The 16,763-nt window shown below is 45.4% G+C and overlaps 1 protein-coding gene across 1 annotated transcript in view; it reads right to left on the bottom strand.

Annotated features, from left to right (window-relative positions):
• KIAA1671 (KIAA1671 ortholog) overlaps nt 1-15,064 on the bottom strand; it is a 64,633-nt gene extending 49,569 nt beyond the window's left edge. The window contains exon 1 of the mRNA XM_056503912.1: nt 14,838-15,064. The gene's annotated coding sequence lies outside the window, so the exon portion shown is untranslated. The remainder of the gene's footprint in view (nt 1-14,837) is intronic.
• Nucleotides 15,065-16,763: the final 1,699 nt, after the last annotated feature.

Raw genomic sequence — 16,763 nt, 5'->3', positions numbered from 1 at the left:
CAACTCCTTCTCTGTCAAGATCAACTTTGTCCAAGGCAGGTCTTGGTTGGAGATTTTCCTCTTTGTACATCATGTTCTGCTCAAGAGATCCCTCAAGAGCACAGGGACTGACAGAGCACGCCCGGCATTTCCTCTGACCTGCACAACTGCCTCATTACACCCCAACCTTCCACAATTTCCTTCTCCCCAACCCTCTCATTTACAGCTTCATGTCACAGGAAACTCTCTTCCCTTCCCAGTTTCACAGAAGACCTGATTTGTTTTGGAAGTCTCTTGAGTCTCAGGTAGAAAAAAACCCCAACCGCAGGAAAATTACATTAAATGTTGGTGAATCACCATTTTTTGGTACCAGCAGCTGCATATCCTCACCCTCCTGTGTGAATCATCTTTTACTTCCAGCATTCCACATGAGGGATTCCACCCAGCTCATTAGTGGGTGGGTATTTTCAGAAAGTCCAATTCTTTTGGCAGTTGAAATAGGGAATAAAAGCAAAATCCTGATTTCTGCCAGCTGAGGATGACATTCTGCAGAACAACATGAATTATGGGATGAGGCTGAAGTGAGGCTAAAAGTGTGTTTGTGCAGAAGGTGGCTATTCCCAGCAGGCCTCAGAGTGCTGTTCTGTTTGCTTCTCTCATCAAACCTTTGCTTTTGTGGTCAGCTTCAACTCCTGCTAATGTTCTTTTAGGTTTCATCCTTCCAAATGCTTTTAAACCACAAACAAGACCTGCAAATAACCTTCCCATGCAGTTTAGCAGGAAAAAAAAGACATTCCAGAAACAACTGCATTGCGTGCCAGATGAAATATTAATGATCAGGTTTGGCTACAAGCAGGAAAAACTGATTGTGGAACTGAAAAAAAAGAAAAAAGTCAAATTAAGGTTCTTCCAGGAAGATGTTTGGTTGTTTCAGGGAGAACTTGATTCCATCTGCAGCTCCCAAATGTCAACAGGGTCACATCGAAGACACAAAAGAGAGTGGGTACTTGAATTTGCAATTTGGCAAATTTCTCCTCAAACCTTTTCAGAAACACCATGAAAGTTCCTGCTGGTTCATTGTAACAGTCCTCTTGTTGAGGAAAGCTTAACTTCACTTTTAAAATAAATCTTTAAAATAAATCTTGGCTGAGTTAAATTTTTCTGCACTGATTCTGAAGGAATGAGTTAAATCCCTGACTCTCTTTTTCTTATGCTACACATCCCGAATATGATGGAATTAATCAAAAGCTAATTTATTTATGTGTCCTTTGAGTCTATGATCTTCATGACCTTGCTTTCAAAGGTGAAATTTGGCTCATTATAGTTTCAGAAATACATCAAACAGCTACTGATCCCTCTGACCTCGAACAGGCAGTGCTTTCCAAAGCCCCCAGAATCAAGGCAGGGCTGTGTTTCTCCAGAGGCTCCAGCTTTGGGTGGGAATGCTCTCATTTGGCAGGCACACCATGGACACAGCTGAAGGAGTGTAAGGAGATGGATGAGCCAGCTGCAGCACAGACAGAAATATGGGATTGAAAAACAACTTTGGCATTCTTCCATTTGATACTCCCCTGTACAATACCACGCTCAGTACCACGTTTCAGCAGTAAAAGGAGCTTAGAGACCACCCACACCTGGAAATATTTACTGTAACTGTGCATACTTCTCATCCTCTTGGCAACAAGGGAAGATGAAGGACAAGAGTCTGATCTCAGAGCTGACAGGACATGGATGCCACCACTGGATTCTGTTTTATTTGCTGCCTTCAGAGCTGCCAGCTGCTGCAAATGCTTTAAAAGCAGCAATGATATAACTGGAACAGTTTCCTCCCAAAACAGTGGTGGGAGCTACTTGGCCACTGACATTGGAAGCCCTTGATGAGCACAGGTGCAGTTAAAATAGGACTGCAGCACACCTTGCTAAGGCTGCTGTGGGGACTCCAAAGCTCATGAGAAGCACAGGAGGTGCAGCTCTCCCGTGGGGGAGGAGGCTTGGCTGGCCTGCTGAGGAATTCAAGCCAAAGGATCGAGTGAAGCAGATCCGTGGGCTTTGGTTTATTGAAAAAATCCACCTACTTGTTACAAAAATAGGCAAGTGCCTCCACAGCACTTTGAAGCCTTCAGAAATAAAGTTGACCCATGGCCCTGTGCCCCCTAGGCAGGAATCAGGGGATGGATCTTTTCACACAAGCCCAGCCTCAGAAGGTCACCATAACACAGAAATAGCTTGAGGTGAGAAGACATTTCCTGCTTGCCTTCATGCACAGCAGGTGCTTTTGTGTCAGAAGGACAAAGCCCCTAATCCTCTGATCTGCCTCCTCAAATTCTATCAGGATTTCCAGCACTGGAAAACGCATTTGTGGCCTGGCACAGTAAACCACCTTCAGAAAGTACAACCAGCTCGAGCTGTCCTGTGATTGACATGGGGTCACCAGGACAAACTTATAAATACTGAGACTTTATACATTCATCTGAGTGCTGAAAAATTAATTAAGTTATTGCCATATGGAGAGGAAAAAAAGTGGTTTCATCTAGACTTGCAGAAAAATTGAGGCTACTGGCCTTGGAGCATGACCTTGAACACACAGAGATCACTTCAACAGTTTAACCATCTGGAGAAAACCTGAACCCCTGAAACTGGAGGACAAAGGAAACACAGTGATGAGACAAAAGACCAAAATAATGACATTAAAAATTATGTATGTGCATAATTAGCTGTGGTGACTAACGTGTATCCAAGGGCTAGGAATTAACATTCCTTTGCTTCTGCAAAAACAAGAAAGCAGGTTTGCAGTGCATTATTTTTATACCTGCACTTTTCCTGATGAACACATTCAGAGGCTGCACAGTTGCCAGCAAAGACTCATTCACAAAGAGCACGTGGCAGCTACTGATAAAACGCTCAGAGCAGAGATGCTGCAATAGATTATGCTGCTCCTAAGCTTTCACCTGGACAAAAGGAATCACAGGATCACAGACAGGCTCAGACTGAAGGGACCACAAAGGGTCATCTGGTCCCATCTTCCTGCTTGAGCTGGGTCATCCCAGAGCACACAGCACAGTTGTGGAATAACTCCACTGAGGAAGACTCCAAAACCTCTCTGGGTGATCTGGGGAAAATTGTCACTGCAGATTTTTGAATCAAATATTCATGTGCTGCTTCAGCTCTCACAGCTCTGCTGTCTGACATCTTCTCTGATGGCTGGTTTGCCACTTGTGATCTTAAAAAATCGTATTCAAAAAGCTCTGTGTTCAACAGCTTTTGATTTGGCTGCTAATGACACATTTTCTGTCAAAACAGAGAGCCAATACTGTGTAACAGCAATTTCTCCATTCAGTCCATCATTCCACCTTTCAGATATTTGATTAGTCAGAGCATAAGCACGTAGTCGAGTTCAGTCAACAAGCAAACACACTCAAGCCCAAAATACTCGTACCAGGCACTGCTCTGGAAATGAACTGCAGCTTCATGGGAGAAAGACACTGATAAACAGAGGGCTGGACCAAGTGGCTCCCAGAACAGATGATTCTGTTCTGAGAACAAATGAACAATTCCAAAGCCTGCTGCTCTGAGCTGTAGCAACCTCTGCCCTCAAGATGAAGTGTGCAAAGCTGCAGCAGAGTGGTACTGAGCTGGAGATAAGGAGATCTCCCTGGTACTGCTGCAGGATGCAAGCACTGTGACAAAAGACTGGCAGAGCTGGCATTAATAAACAACACAACTCCATCTCCCTGGCAGCACCTCCATCCCCAGCTCTACAGCAGCAATTCAAGTGCTTCACAGAAAAGATGACCCAACTTCGAACAAGAAAAATATTAACAGCATTAAACTGGATTAATTTTACTCTAATTATGCCTTTCAGGATACTGGTGGAGCCATTAAAATGGACATAACCCCCAGATTTACCATTTCTACTCCCACCTCACAGACAATGAAAAAAGCATAGGACTAAGGAGAGATGGGGTGGATCGATTCTGAGTCAAATAAAATATTGTTATAAAAGCCAAATACTTGGTGGGATTTATCATTCCCAAAATCCCTTAAGTCCCCTCTAGAACACACTGACATACTGAGACATGAACCTTTTTGCCTCTCAGGTTGTTCCCAGTGCTCCAACAGCTCTTTGATCTCTTCCTTGTGTACCTAACCTGGCACTAAGCCAGGTAGGATTTGGTGCTGCAGCAGGGTGCTGCCTCCTGCCAGCCATCAATAAACTGCCTGAGCTGCACTCCCAGAACAAACCTGCTCTGTCAACAATGCCTGACGTTGTGCCAGAAGAGTTACTGCTGCTGCCTTGATGATAAGGCTCCTCTTTTTCCTCTGGTGGGCACACCTGGATTTTTACATATGCAGGAAATCGGTTTTTTCCCCACATTAATGCAAATTCCCACCTCAGAAGCACTGGCTGGGTATTGCCAGCTTGTTCCTTTGGTTGCCTGTGAGCAGGGCATTGCTACCAGCAATCCACAAAGGAGCTTCCTCTTCCCCCAAAGCCTCACAAATGGAACAGAGCACAGAGGGTCGTGTGTGACTGAGGAGCCAGAGCAGTGACACTGCATTTCTCCCCGTTTCTGAACAAAAGGATGTTTAAGCCAAGAACTCTGACAGCAACAAGCCTGCACATGCATTGTACACTACCTTGTTCTTCAGAAACACAACATTATTCAGCAAAATGATGCAATGAATTATTGATAATATGTACAGCCTTGTGGGTATTAAACAATCCCCTCCACCTCCCTACATGCTTGAGAAAGCACAGAAAGGGAAAAAAAACCATATTAATGGATAGACAACATTTCAGGCACTAAAAATATTAACATATTTATTGAAGGGGGGTGAAAGAAAAAGAAATAGCTGAAGTGGGAAAAACCAGCTCTGAAATCCAAACAGTGGCACTGGGAACCTGGGAGTGCCTGGACATGCACAAGCACTGGTGTGGAACATCCCCCACATCCAGCACAGGGACAGGGAGGCCCAGAGAACCCAGGGGCTGCTCAAACCACACTCACAGCTTTGGCACAGAAGGGCATTTTTAACCACAAGTGAACCCTGGGGGCTTTTTAACCTTCTGAGAAGTTTTAAGCACAGAGAACAGAGATACACTTTAACACATCAAAATGAAGATAGAAGAGGAACATGAAAGCACTTGAAACTCATAGCCCAATGTAGAGATCACCTACATTTTAAGGCAGGGTAATAATGAATAGCTGACACAGGGCATATTTTGCAGCTCACAAAAATTAGGAGGAGTGAAAGATCACAGGTTTGTCCTCACCAGTTCATCCTGACCTCAGCACGAGCACTCACTTGCCCATGAGCAGCCAGACTGTGAAGCTTCCCTCAAATCACCCCCCACCCAGCCACACTCACACCACAATTACAGCAGCCCTGGCACCTGATCCCAGTTTCTCAGGGCATATCCAATGAAGGGATTTAGTAACCTGAGAATGATCTCACAGTGAATTTAGAAACACCTCTCCAAAGTTACTACAAAGAAGGATCCTTGCACTGAAATCTGACTCAAAAGAAAACCAGGATACGCCGAGTTCTCCCAGCTCTGTTCATGCCTGTCCCCAAAATGTCCCAGAGTGAAGCATGACCCACTGATCCCACTGTGATCAGTGTTAACAGCACTGGATGTCTCTGGAAGGCACGAGACACTCAGCAGCCTCAAGAGGCACAAGTCCTGCAGCTACTGATAAATCTGCTGAGCCAACTCCCGCACTGGCCTTTTTGGTGCAGATCTGCAAATTCAAAGGATGGCATTAAGTTGTGATAAAAACAGATAACTGGCATTGCATCCAGAATTTCTACAGGAGGAATCCCACCTGAGCCAAATCAGTTAGAGAACAGGAGCCATGCCAATCCATGCAACTGAATGTGAAGAGGCAAAGTTGGAAAGGAAATTAAAGATCCACACGTCCCAAAATCTTTCATGAGACAGCAGCTGGTGCAGGATGCTTCAGAAGTGACTTAGGCACAAAATCTAATTTCTTTTCATTTTCTAGTAATCTGCAGTTTTGAGACTTGATGAGCCAACAGGAGACAACTGCTCAGTGAAGAAGATTGGGCAATTTTTTCATTTTGTTTCACCACCTATGAATCAACCAGCAAACTACAGGCAAAAGGTCTGTGTGAAGTACCAGACAGCCTGATGAGTTCTCCTTCCCAAAGTCATTAGATTCAAAAGCCAAGGTGTTCAAAAATCAGGATTAACAAGGAGCAGACAGACAGGATGGAAGAGCTCTGACTGACCAAACCTGCCCAGGGCTCAGGCAGTGTGTGGCCTGTTTGCTCCTTAGCAAAGTGATAAATGCCACAGATTCTGCAGTCTAATAAAAACCAGTCCAACCTACTACAAACACTGTCTGGCATATTGGTTTAGAGCCAATATTGGTTAAACAGTTATAAACAACCCTCTGTTAATTATATATTTTAAAATATACACTCATGCCTTAACAAGTTTTTCAGTCCAGCCTTCAGTCCAGATGTGAGCAGGAGCAGAGCCATTAGATCTGATTAGTTGTGGTGCTGACTCTGTAAGCAGCTCCAAACCTGGGCTCTGGGAGCTCAGTTCAAGTCCAGCTTTTCAGGGTTATCAAACAAAACATGACAGAGAAGAGAGCACCACTTCTAGAGTCAAGTGAACAAAGATGGAAAGAGCTTTAACCTTAAAATAACCATTTTCAGCATTTTTGAAGTCTGCAAATCTGGCATAAAAGCTGTTAAATTAAAAAAATAATTAACTCAATGGAACTGAAACAAGAATTTTGGAGACAATCTGAAAAAATATATGAACCTGCTCCCTACAGAGCCAAGCTTGTGAAAACACTATCTTAGCCAGCCATAAATCTACAGTACAAAATACCTGGATTCCAGATTAATTGCTTTCTACACTGTGTGCAACAGTCCAATATCAACAAAGACAATGCTCTGTGTGATCATTTCTTTGCACATATATCACACACACAGAGCATAAATAATCTCTGAAGATTCTACATGTGCTGGTGTGGAAGCAATACTAAAACACATTCCCAGTATTTAAGAACAAATAAGAGAGAAAATGCTCAATATGGTTTGTCAGAGGTGTCAGTACTAAGGCCTAAGTTACACAGGTGCTTCAGTGAAGTGCCTCTGGGAGAGGAAAATATGTATTTCATCTCAAGGCTTCAGCCTCTCCATCATCTCCTTCAATTTCCTCCTCATGCATGAGCACCAACATGACAGTGACACTACTCAAGCAAATCTTTCACAGGAAGAACAGATTCACACCGAGATCTACAGACACATTTCCTGTGTGTGACTACAGCACAGGCTACAAGAAAACCTCTCCCTGCTCAAAACTAACCCTCTGTGCTCCCAGCACAGGGAAAAGGCTCCCATGGAATCTGCAAGCACTGCAGAAGCAAAAGGAAACATAATTCCAATATGTTTAACAACTGAATTAGCATAATGCTCACGAGGCAGAAAAGCCTCCCTGACCTTCTTGAAATGCTGACCTGTAACTATTGATGAGCGTTTCCGATGGGCTGTGATTCACCCAGCTGAGGAAGGAGGCAAGGGAACATCACTGCCCTGTCAAGTGAGAGCAGAAACCTCTCCAGCAGCCACACATCCACACAGGAATAGTGACTAAAACTACTTAAGACAGTAGCAAAGACCTGAATTTGTACTGGAAACTCTGCTGTAAACAGAGTGATTCATTTAATCTCTCCTTCACAGACAGTAGTGATTTAATTATTTTTAAAATATTCATTTTGTGAAGAACATTAACTGAACATTATGATGACTTGTAAGAATTATGATACATAAATCCATATGTTTTAAAAATACTTAATACTACTTGGATAAATGAATATATCCATTATGGAAGAACAGAAATGTTAGAAGGTATCTTAAAGCTCATCTCATTCCAGCCCTTGCCATGGACAAGGACACCTTCCACTATCCCAGGTTGCTTCAACCTGGAGCAACCCGGCCTTGAATGTTTCCAAGGATGGGGCAGCCACAGCTTCTCTTGGACATAACTGTTATTGCTGCTTAAACATGAAAAAAACCCACACTGAACCATGTTTACAGCAGGAACAGGATGGTATTTAGACAACACTGCAGCTATCATGCTGCTGAAAACATTCTAATGACAGATTACACCAATATTTGACATTCAATAGTGCCAATACAGTAAGACACTGTTTGACAACAATAACAACAGTGACATTTCTGTAAGGTCCCTCAGTTAGGGAGAGAGCCAGCCATGCTGCTCAGCTTCAGCAGAAAGGCCTGTTGTGCTCGTTTGGGTCAATGAAGAATTCCCAGTGTTCTCATGAAATATCAAACTGTTACAGTGGCCAGAAATTCCAACTCTGTTTAAAACACATCCTGGCTTTGCTGGGCTCGTTATGGATGAGGCAGCTTTGTCCATGGAAAGCCTTGTAAGGTTGAACATACTCCCAGCAGATAAACATCCCTCCTAAATGTTGGCACAACTCCCTCCCTGAGAGGAGCCGCCGGTGCTATGGCAGCACTGACACAGCCAAGCCTAGCATGGGCTGAAGGCTGAGCTCATTAAATGAGAAAAATAAAGACAAAATTCTGCTCCTGTTGGTGCCTTTCAGAGTCTCACCAGCACTATAAAATAATGATAGTCCTCATTTTAAGATAGCAGGAATAACCCGTTTTAGAACTTGATGTTTGTTAACATCACTTGTTGAAAGGCACTGAAAGCACATATTTAACCAATACTGTGATTACAAAAACAGTCACTATGAAAATATAAACAGAAGAGGCTGCTGTGTATGGCAGCACTAAAAGCACACACAAATCCTTTTTTCATGCATTTTACTAAAACACTGGCAGCTTCCTACCCCTGGAAACTATGAAGGGTAAACTATAAATACCAGAATCAAAGAGAAAATAACAAAATACAGGCTGAGCACTTTCACTTCTTCACCTCCTCCCCAATGCACTAAACGAATTTGGTTCAGATTCAAACAACAGAATGCAGCTAACTTCTTTTTCTTCTACCTTTGCCATGCCTCAGCACCCGAGCGCTGCCCCTGCAGCAGAGCTGGAATTGCCCGTTTGGAGCACGGGCGCTTCCCGGAGCTCTGCGCTGGAACTGGGTCAAGCCCGGAGCTGGAGTTAACATCCCACTTGGATCCTGGCGATTCCCAGCCCCCAACCAAATGAAAGGGGTGTTTTGACCTGGAAACAAGGCTCAGATCTCCTCCCTCCCCACATTAAAGCTCATCTAACTGTGTACAGTAAGACAAGCCTTACTCAAAGCTGCCCGTGCTGCGGCATCGCTCTTTGGAGGAGCTGGAGCGCACACACTTCCCTCCCAGTGAAAACTGGGAGATAGCAAACCTCCAGCAACTGAATTATCATCTTTTCCTGCTCGTTACACCAGCCTAATGACCATCCTGACTCGTAATTACTACAATAGTAAGAAGCTTTCAGTTCTCACACTGCTGCAAGACCAACACTATCTTCTTTCAGGCAAGCAAAGGCTTTACTCTAGCCCAAAACTGGAAGTTTTGGCACCTAAATCCTATAAGAACTTGTAATGAACAGCTCTATAAGTGGCTTTAGAGGAGCCCAGATCCCCCCACTCCCAGTGTTTAAGTGTGTGCTCATTGGACATGACTCAACCACAAACAGTGTTTTGGATAATAACCCTCTGTGCCCTGGACTGCTGAAGCTGCATCACCACAATCACACAACCCTCAGAAAACATTCATTTCCTCTCCTCAAGCGTGTTTTGTAGAGCTGAAGAGCATAAAAAGAAAATTCTACTCCCATTGTCTCAATGTAAGTGTAAGGCATTCAGGAACTGCAAAAATATGTATTAATGTTCTCCTATTTATACAGATGCACTGAAAAATATCCCCAAGCTGTTTGAAAGCATCTTTGTTTGCAGAAGTTACAGCATTACGTATTCCCAGAACAAACCAAAGATAGTGGGAACCAAAAAAATAAACCTCTTTGATTTGAGAAAAGAATCTAAAGATAAAGAATGCTCCCATAAACAGCTTAATTTTAACAGTCTCAATTCTTTAAGTCTAGGCCTGAGGAAAATCATCACCCAGTAGACTTAAATCTCCTTTTGTGATCAGATGTTCAGGTCATACCAAACACAAGAATAAGAGGGACACATTAGGGATTTTTTTAAGCAATAGCTGCAAATAGAGAAAACAGCCACCACACTAAATTTAGTGTGTTTTGGCAACACTCAATATCTAGTTTTTCATAAAAATTTGGTTTTCCTGCCAGTTAACAGAACTCAAGACATAGAAAGTCCTCTTCACCTATAGGAGCCCTCTCAAGGCAAAGAGCAATTGACTTGCTCTAGCTTTCTTACTTGTTAATTTTTTAATTATTCCTGGAACACAGCTTGAAAAGAATGGCCTGAGAGTTCAGAAGGTCATGATATGTCCTTCAATCTCACTGAGAGTCAATGAAGGACAAGAGAACAGAGAACCAACTTCACTTCTTCTATCCCAGCAAGAAGAGCATCTCCCTGGAATCAACAGTCACATCTCACTGGAAGCACATCCCAGGCAACCCAACAGCCAATTCCTGGATATTTTTAGGAAAAGTCTGCATGTTCAGCTGCCTAGGGCAGGTGCATCTCAAGTTTGTCAAGCATAAATCTTCCAGTTAAGCTGTTAAACCTACCAAGCTATGGTCATTCCAAGCTGTGATTAGGATTCAAGACTGGTTGCTGTGGAGAGAATTCCACAGCTCTCCCAATGCTATTATTCCAGTCTTTGGCTGTGAGCTCAAGACAACCACACAGTGGTTTACACTGCAAATCCTACTACCACAACCAGAGACTTTTCATTTAAAGAGATTTCTGAAGCAAAAGCAAAAAAATCATAGGCTTTTGCCCTATGATGACTTTGGGAGATTCCTACACACAAACCCAAAAACACACCTAAAAACATTGCAACATTGCCAGGTTCCAGTCACCCCTGTGCACCAGACACAAGCCAGTGATACAGACTGGGCTCACAGCATCACCACAAACCTCATGCCTGGGCTTGCAGGATTAAGCATTTATTTCAGTCTTGCTTTTCCAAGCAGCCCATGGCACACAGCAGGATCTGCTCAATAAAGGATTCACTGGAATGGTCCCTTCCTTCCCAAATGCTGCCTGCTACTTGAGAATTGAACAAGCTGTACCTTTCCCTAAGAAATAAATTTATAAAATCAGTGAGTAGAAAGGCTGTAGCACTGCACAGTGCTCCCTATGATCAACAGCATCATGGACATTCACCCAGCTCAGAAAGTGAAAGACTTCAAACCTCAGGCAAGAAAACATCCCATTAAAAGAAACAGCTTGAAAATAAGGAAAGAACAATGATATTACACATAAATGGATGCAGAACACTCCAATCTGGATTTAGACACACCCTTTTACTAGTCAAATTTTTCACTAACTACCCAGCACACAAGTCAGCATGACCAACACATTGCCAAAGGACTCTTCCCCTGGAGAGGGAACAGTGCCAAGTTATCAACTTCTGTGGAATATCAATTTGAGAAAGCACACCATGGCTTAGAGAAATACCTTGATCTATGAAACTCCCTGATAAGAAATCAGCACAATTTTTAAACACACAAGCAGCCAGCAGAGGAAGTCACAGCTATAAGGTGTCCCTAAATGACACACTCAGGGAAATCCTCTCTGAGTGATCCCAAGTCCTGTCCCTGATCTGCACAGCACTCCCCACAAGCAACACTACAATGGAATTTTCAAGACTATGGGAAGTTGTCTTATCTCTGTTTACAAACTCAAGGACAAATAATATCAATTTGATTCTCATGTTACTTGGAAAACTTGCCAGAAGGGAGGAAGCTCCATGAGCAACAATCAAACACAGAGTAACTCCAGGGCAAGGACCAGGGAGTGAAGAGCAACACGTTCCTGACCACAGAGACTGAGCTCCTTTTTCACTCTGCAGTAACCAAACACGTGCAAAAGAGAGGGCAGCTGACAGGACAGGTTTCAAAATTATCTAATAGCCAGAGAAACATGAGTGCTGAATGGAGCAGAGTCCAGGACAACACCCAAGCAAAATCACAGAGCTGTGCAAAGAATCCCAGGAGCAGGAATAGCTGAGCTCTCCATCCACCTGGGACCTGCTGGTCAGGACTTGCTTCTTTCCCATGTGGTCTGAATGTCACCTTGAGCACATGGGGCAGGAAGGGCTGGGAAACTCATGAAAGAAAGTCTGAAATTCCTGCTTTCAGCAAAGCCTATTTTCAAGGCTTTTTGGGTTATTTTTTCCCTTTGGTAGAAATCAGGGAATTTGGGAAGCCTATTGCCACTGCCAGAGGAGTCTGCATGCACAAGGGGCTCAATTAACACTCAAGGTGATGGTGCTGCACGTGGCTGAAAATGGAATTAAAAAAAGAAAACAACAAAAAAAAAGCAAAAAAAAAAATCCTGCAGCCACACAAAGCCTCAGTATGGCAGAGAGAAAAACTGCTTCATCATCAGGCATGGAAATATTCTGAATCCCTGGTTATCTCAGAGGCCAGGGCCGCGTGAGGAGGAGCACAGATGGGTACTGTGCCCTTTCTCCTGCCATAAGAGCAGCAGCTCCAGAACTGCAGCGTGAGCACAACCCTGGGGCTGGGGCTGTGCACGTCCTTCACTGCCACATATAAAATGAGACAGCACAAAAATGACAAACCAAAGTGTTTGAGTCAGAAACAGCCCTAGAATTGGTCTCCTTTTAGAGACTTTTCATACTCTGACACTCCAGAGTGACTTGGTTCTGTGTCTTCTATACATTGGGAAGGAAACATTTAGCTCAGAATTAGCTCAGGGCATTGTCTGAAACAGAGGAAAAGTTTACACGCCCATTTTCAATAAACCCTTCACAAATTAAAAGAATTACAGGCTACAACATCTATTTAAATAGGATTCCAACCTCCTTAACTACTCTGAAGCACAAAGGCTTCATAGCTTTAGTTACTAATAAATATCCTTGATAATTTTTACAGGAAAAGACAGAGCACACTGAGAAGAAAATCCTAACCAGAAAAAAAAAAAAAACAAACAAGGAAGAGAGGGAGAAAAGTTTATAAATTCTTAAAAGATTTTTTTTTTTTCTTTGAGAAAGTCTCAAAGGTAAAGACCTGGATTAAGCTGCCAGGTAACTTTATTAGCATTTCTGCCACACAACTGTCTGCTTCCCTACACACCCAGCCAACGTCACAGGAAAACAAAGAAAACTCCCAATTTCATGTGGTCGTTAGAAAGATGCAAATCTTTCTGGTTTGTGGAGGAGAGACAAGGAAAAGAAAATGCCAAAAACCTTCAGCTCTGGCAAAAAGTACCTTAGAAGCAGCTGAACAACTTCCCAGTTACCCTGGAAACAGAGTTTACCCCTCAGCAGACAGGGAAAATTGCCTGCAATTACCACCCTGGAGTAAAGCACCAGTTTGGACAAAACATCCATTTCAGTTTGCTGCAGCTCCTTTAATGTGATCCCAGTAATTTATCATGAGCAATATTTGATCTGGACTGGAATTCTGTTAGCAAACCCCAAAGAGCCTGAGCTCTGTTCCCAGCCCTGCAGGTATAATCAAAGGTTACAATATCTCCTAATGGCACAGAAGAGCTCTACCATCTGCCAAGTGTGATTTCCCCTAATCCCATTCCGCACACACAAATCAGAATCACCCGGATTACGCCACAGAAATAGAAGTCAAGTCAATACCTGAATCCACGGGATTAATCTCTCACCTCCAGACGGGAGAAAGGCAAGAACAGCAACAATGCTGCAGGCAGGCTCAGGAAGGCAAAGCTTTCCAGCCGGCTCCGTGCAGCACCACACAGGAAATTCTGGGATTTCACTGATTAGCTTCACCCGTCCAGAATCCCAGTGCTGCTCCCTCCCAAATCCCAGCACAGAACTCCGTGCAAATTCAGGGAACTGACCTGCACGTGATTTTTTGGACCAGCTATTTCCACCCCGAAGCAGCACTCCTCGTCTCTCCGTGCACATACAAACCAAGTTAGGAGGAAAAATTAACAAATGAGCCGCATATCACCAGAACAACACAAATCTGTTCACCCCAGTGCTTCCAAAATAAAAATATATGCCCCTAGCAGGAGGATTAATTTCCTTTCCAACCCAAGCTATCTTGAGATTCTAGGTACACACGATGCCAACAAACAAAGCTATGTGCATCTTCAATTAAAAAGAAGCAGCATGATGACTCTAAACTGGCACTTCAAAGTAATTGTAATGAGCAAATAATCTATTTCCTGAAATCCAAGGCATTAAGGAGTCACATACCACTCTCGAGAATGCCTGAATCCCTCCTGCTCTGCCCAAGGAGCCGTCGCCCGGCTGTAAAACCAGGGGGGAGAAAGGGGGAGCATCTTTATTTGTCCATTTAAGACCTCCAAGCACATTATCATCCCTAATCCAGCGAGGAACAGATAATTGCAGCCCTCGTGGATTACAAAATTACGCTCTAATCCTCAGAACCACGAGCAACAACACCATCCACCAAAAACCAGCGACAACCCCTCCCCACCTGCATTAGAATTAGAACCACGGAACGGGGCTTGCTGGTTTTTTTGCTTTTTTTTTTTTTTTTTTTGGAAGGGGGCTTTTCCCTTCTTTCCAACGCTCTGACGCAGCGAGAAGGAAGCAGCGAGGTCCGGCAGCAGGGCGAGGGGCCATGCGGGAGCGGCGAGCGCACCCCGGCCCCGCTCGCCCCGGGGGCGGCGCGGAGGGCGAAGCACCCCCGGGGAAACGGGGAAGGGATTCCCGCGCCGGCCCCAAGGGTGAGCGAGCACTTTGTCCCACCACCGCCTCGCCAGCAGCACTCACCCAGCCAAGCCACCGGCTGCTCCCTCCGCAAACCCGGGCGCCGGCTCCGCCGCACCGGGGAAGTTGTTTGAAGTGAAGTTGGGCGCGCAGCGGCCTTTCCCCCCGCGGCGGCGGCGGCGGTGCTGAGCGGCGGCCGGGCACGGCCGAGGGCGGGGCGGGCAGGGGGCCGTCCCTCGGCGCTGCCCCGGAGCGAGGGGCTGCGGGAAGGCGGCGGGAGGGCGGCGGGAGGGAGGCGGGAATGTCCCGCCCCGGTGCCGGTCCGGCCCCTTCGCCCCGGCGGCCGCGGGGCCCCGCGGGAAGCGCCGCTGTTGCCATGGTGACCGCGCGGTGCGGGCTGTGGGCGGGGCTCCCCCCGCGGCAGCGCGGCCGCCATTGGCTCCGCCCCGCTCCACCTGCTCCGCGCGCGGGACGCGGGTTCGAATCCCGGCCCCGCTGCACTGAGGGATAGGGTGTGGGTAGTGTTGGGAAATATTTCAGTATTATCTGATTGTGTCCGGTCTGGACAAGGACAAATAAAAAAGGGAGCTGCTGGAGAGAGTCCAGCAGAGGCCACAAGGATAATGAGGGATCTGGAGCATCTTTGTGATGAGGAGAGACTGTGGGACCTGGGCCTGGTCAGTCTGGAGGGAATCTCATAAATCAGTACAAACATCTCAAATTGTGTGACAAGAGGATGTTGCCAGGCTCTGTTCAGTGGTGTTTGATGACAAGGAGCATAAACACAAGTTCCACCTCAATATGAGAAAGAAGCTCTTCCCATGGAGGATGGCCGAGCACTGGAACTGCCCAGGGAGGGTGTGGAGTCTCCCTTTCTGGACACATCCCAAACCCACCTGGAGGCAATCCTGTGTCACCTGCTCCAGGTGACCCTGCCTTGCCGGAGAGGTTGGACTGGATGATCTCCAGAGGGCCCTTCTCAACTCAACTGCTCTGGGATTCTGTGATTCTGATCAGTGGGACAGGCAGCAGCTGCATCCCTTAGTCAAGGACACCCTAAAAGAAACAAGCTTTGAGGACCTGAATTAAGATGTTGGTGTATGTTTATGTAAGCATTGGTAGCTTTCAAAACTGGCAGATTCTATACCTGAACTATGTTTGTTAAAACAACAAAAATCATGCCTACCTTTTATACCTACTGGTTAGAAAGATGTTGCCCTTCCCCTGGGCATGTGGAGAACAACTTGTATGGAAATTACTGACAAATCCTGAGAAAGGATTGTGCTTGAAAAGTTACTAACTCTGACTTTCTGCGTATAAATAACAGCAGGAAAGTTCGGTGGGGTGTGCTTGGTTTGTGGAATACACTGAGCACCCAGGCTGCACAACCCTGAAATAAATAATCAGTGTCTCTCTCAAGTGTGTCACTATTGGCTTGTCATACACCAGGTAAAAAATCCAATTTTGTGGCCACTAGTGGCTGCCCCTTGGCCACCACTATCCTTCTGCCACCCTCAGGGCAGCACAGCTGTGGAGCCCAGTCCAGGGAGCATTGCTTAGGAGCAGAGAGAATCAGAAAGGGAACATTTCTCCTCAGATCTTGGCGGTTCCTCTTCAGTCTCCTCCCCAGGAATGGCACTGGAGTCGTGAGATCTGCCCCCTGGCATCCTCTCCATGCCACAGATGTCACGGCTCAGAAGCTCCAAATGCTGCTTTTTGTCATTACCAAAGGTGTGGCTCCCTGCCGAGGAGTCCAAAGTCAGTCGGCTCCGAGGCGAGGCCGTGACTCACGGCGGGAGGAAGGAGAGTGTGGATGATGGGCTGGCCACGGGCCAGGGTGATGCCATGGCACAAGGAAAATGCACCTCCATGTCCTCATCCCAGCTCTTGGCAGCACAGGGAAAGACCAGGCAGCAGGTCCTGTGTCCCTACCCTCCGTGGGGAACCAAACCAGCCCAAATCTCCTTCTGTTCCAGGCACAGGGATCCT

Source organism: Oenanthe melanoleuca, chromosome 15 (assembly GCF_029582105.1).
Source record: "Oenanthe melanoleuca isolate GR-GAL-2019-014 chromosome 15, OMel1.0, whole genome shotgun sequence".
NCBI lineage: Eukaryota > Metazoa > Chordata > Aves > Passeriformes > Muscicapidae > Oenanthe > Oenanthe melanoleuca.
This window is presented reverse-complemented; position numbering and strand designations above follow the sequence as displayed.